The following is a 4290-nucleotide window of genomic DNA, read 5'->3' as shown; positions in this document are numbered from 1 at the left end:
CTGAAAGCAGCTAAAAAGGTATTTAATAATAGAGAGACCCCAGAAGAAAGGGAGGAACAACTTTGTCGGGAGAAAAAGAGAGACCAAAAAGGCAGGCCCTAAAGAAAGATCAGTGTGCTTACTGCAAAGAACGGGGGCACCAGAAAAATGAGTGCCCTAAGAGGGACCCAAAGAGAGGAACAACCCAGAGAGAGAAAATTTCCCCTGGAACTCAAGTTCTATATGCGAGGGAAGACAGTGACTAGGGGAGTCAAGACTCGGCACCCCTCCCCGAGTCCTGGGTAACCATACATGTGAAAGGGAAACCCGTTGGCTTCATGGTGGACACTGGCACCCAACACTCTGTTTTAAATCAAAAACTGGGACCAATGTCAAAAAAAACCAGCTTGGTGCAGAGAGCCACGGGGACAAAATAGATATTGTTGGACCATGGAACAGAAAGTAAATCTGGGGACCCACTAGGTGTCCCATTCGTTTTTGGTGATACCAGAATGCCCAGCCCCTCTACTTGGATGGGACTTGTTGACTAAAGTTAATGCTCAGATCCATTTTGACCCTGGGGAAATGTCAGTCACGGATGGACTTGGACAGCCAATACATGTCTTGTCTCTAGCTTTAAGAGATGAATACAGACTTTTTGTGCCTAAGCCCTCAGAGGTTATAGCACCAGATATACAACCGTGGGTCCACAAATACCCATTGGCATGGGCAGAAACAGCAGGAATGGGACTGGCTAAACAGAGACATCCGGTCGTCATTGAACTAAAAGCCGAGGCGACTCCTGTGAGGGTGAGACAATACCCTATGAGCCAGGAGGCTCGGTGGGGGATCACTCCCCACATTCGATGGCTCATGGGTGCCAGAATTCTCAAGCGGTGCCAATCCCCTTGGAACACCCCCTTACTACCGGTGAAGAAGCCAGGGAGTACGGATTACAGACCTGTCCAAGACCTACGAAAAGTCAACAAGCGGGTGAGTGACATACACCCTACTGTCCCCAACCCGTATACCCTCCTGAGCAGTCTGCTGCCTGAGTACACTTGGTACACTGTGTTGGACTTAAAAGATGCTTTTTTCAGCCTACCCCTGGCGGCCCAGAGCCAGGAGATATTTGCCTTTGAGTGGACTGAGGGAGAAGGCCAACCGGTAGTACAACTAACTTAGACCCGCCTCCCACAAGGGTTCAAAAACTCCCCTACCTTGTTTAATGAGGCTTTGAGTGAGGACCTCTATGAATATCGGACTCAGCCACCCAGAGGTCATCCTGCTGCAATATGTAGATGACCTTATGTTGGCTGGAACCACAGAGGAGGCATGCAGCCATGCCACCGGTGACCTCTTACAGACTCTAGGCACCTTGGGATATCATGCTAGTGCAAAAAAGGCGCAAATATCCCGGCAAGAGGTCACCTATTTGGGGTATAAGATCAGGCAGGGGCAAAGGTGGCTAACTCAGGCCATGAAGGAAACAATATTTCAGATACCAGAGCCCAAGACCCCCCGCCAGGTGAGAGAGTTTTTGGGGACTGTTGGATATTGTAGACTGTGGATCATGGGGTTTGCTGAGAAGGCCTGGCCCTTATATGAGGAAAGTAAAGAGACCTCAAACTGGACTTGGACTGAGCCAATGAAACAGGCTTTCCAGACACTCAGACGGGCCCTACTAGAAGTGGCCAGCCAGGACTACGCCGCCCCCATATTAGCCATGGGACTTCCACCTCCTGGTATGGGGACTCTGCCGCCAGTCCCCGACTATTCCCTCCCTGACCTCGTTTGGATCAACGAGGATACCACCCTCCAGAAGGATGACAAAGATGGATGGTACCGAGATCAAAACAACAACCTGATATTGCCTGCCATCCTGGGTCATCACCTATGTGAACACCTGCACACAACTACACACTTGGGAGAAAAAAAGACCTTGACACCTCTCCAGACGGCCTGCCTGAGGTTCCCTCGACAAAATGCAGCTGTACGAGAGATAATCCAGGCTTGCAAAGCGTGCCAGCTGATGAGGACAGGGAAAAGGCAGCACACTAGAATGAGGTACCAAGGGGAAGAGCCAGGGCAATACTGGGAGACAGATTTCACTGAGGTAAGACCAGGCAAGTACGGGTATCACTATCTGTTGGTTCTGGTAGATACCTTCTCGGGGTGGGTAGAAGCCTTCCCCACTAAGGGAGAGACAGCAACAGTGGTTGCTAAAAAGATCTTAGAAGAGATAGTGCCTAGGTATGGGCTGCCAGTGACTATGGGCTCTGATAACGGACCTGCCTTTGTGAGCCAGATTGTACAAGGGCTGGCCCAAGCTCTGGGGACGAAATGGAAGTTATAATCCCCAGAGCTCAGGACAGGTTGAGAGAATAAATCGGATCCTAAAAGAAACTTTGACAAAGTTGGCAATAGAGACTGGCGGAGACTGGGTGACCCTCCTTCCCTTCGCGCTCTTTCGAGCACGTAACACTCCTTATAAGCTGAATCTTACCCCTTTTGAGATTCTGTATGGAAGACCCCCTCCTATGTGTATTAGAACCTAGATGGAAAGGCCCTTATGTTGTTCTCCTTACCACTCCTACCGCTGTCAAGGTCGACGGGATTGGACCCTGGGTTCACTGCAGTCACGTGCGGCAAGCCACACCGGAAGAACAGGAAAATGTGTGAGCAAATTGAAAGGTGAGTCCTCACCTGTCAAATCCTTTGACTCGTCCGCCGGGAGGTCTCCTAATTCTCCTGCTGATCAGCGACAGGCAGACTCATGAGTTGCTCAACGAGACCTCAGGAATCCACCCTCCAAACACCTGGTAGCCAGACCTTTACTTTGACCTAAGGGGAATCTTCCCCAGGAAAGGACCCCGGGAGAAATACCCACAATTCGGGCCATGGGGAGCCATGGGGACCAGGAGAAAACTCGGCCAAGAGGGGTTCTTCGCATGCCTGGGCAAACCTGTGGTGGCATGAAAAGCTTATTGCAGGAGCTGGAGCTGTGTAACCTCTTGCGATGGGCCCCGGGAATGTGACATAAGAAACAGAGATTTGGTAGCCTCAAGTATGGCACAATCCGCAAGGCCAAGTACCTCAGATATGGGTGCAATTTAACCAAGCTTCACTGTCTCTGCAAGGCCAAGGGCTTTCCTCCCTACGAGCCGCTGTAGATGCAATCAGTCACTTAGAGAAGTCTTTGACTTCCTTGTTTGAGGTGGTCTTGCAGAATAAGAGAAGATTAGACTTGATTTTTCTCCAACAGGGTAGGGTCTGCGAGGTTCTGGGAAAAGAATGTTGTTTTCTATGCAGACCATACAAGAGTGGTAAGAGAATCTATGACAAAAGTGAGAGAGGGACTGGCACAATGAAAGAGAGAATGGGAAGCCCAACAGAGATGGTTTGAGTCTTGGTTTCAACACTCCCCCTGGCTGACTAATTTCCACCCTCCTGGGTCCACTCAACCGACTAGTATAAGCCAGTAGCCCAAGATAGAAAAGAGGAAGATTCCTCTACTTGAACAACAGACAGGGGGGAATGTGAGGCTGTCATGGCTAACGCCATGACAGGCAGCCTAGATTAGGAGTAGGCCTGGTTTCCCGGGGTAACATAGTTATCAGGCCTTCTGGAGCTAGCCAATCAACATATGCCTAGCAAGAAAAAAGGGAACCTATCAGGGGAAAGCTGAAAGCCCCACGTTGGGCCAACAAAAATTACCTTGCAACTGTGTAACCAATCCGCTTGCGCCAACTACCCGCTGTGTAACCAATCCACTTGCGCCAACTACCTGCTGCTTTTTTGACCTAATAAATACCCGAGAGAACTGGGGCTCGGGGCCTTTTCGTCCTCACACACTTGGTGAGGGCGGGAGGCCCTGGCTCGAGTCAATAATAAATTCCCCTATTGCAAGTTGCATTGTTTCGAGGAGTCTTCTTTCCCGACCGGGGACTCGGACTACGGGCAGAACAATACCATGTCACTTAATTAGGAAATCATCATATGGAAAAAAAAAAAATCTTTCTAGATTACTTTTGACAAGGGTACCAAAATCACCACAAAGAAAAGGAAAACTTGATAAAGTGAATCAAATCAAAATCAAAATCTTTTGCTTTGCAAAAGTGTCTGTAAGAGGATAAGAAGCTACCAATTGTGAAAAAAAAATTTGCAAAGAACACTCAAAGCTGAATAGTAAAATAATCAAAATAGAAAATGATCAGAAAGCATTTCACTGAAGAGGATCTACAGATTGCAAATAAGTACATGGAAAGATGTTCAACATCATTAGCTATTAGCAAAAGGCAAATTAAGACA

Source organism: Cervus canadensis, chromosome X (assembly GCF_019320065.1).
Source record: "Cervus canadensis isolate Bull #8, Minnesota chromosome X, ASM1932006v1, whole genome shotgun sequence".
Classification (NCBI taxonomy): domain Eukaryota; kingdom Metazoa; phylum Chordata; class Mammalia; order Artiodactyla; family Cervidae; genus Cervus; species Cervus canadensis.
This window is presented reverse-complemented; position numbering follows the sequence as displayed.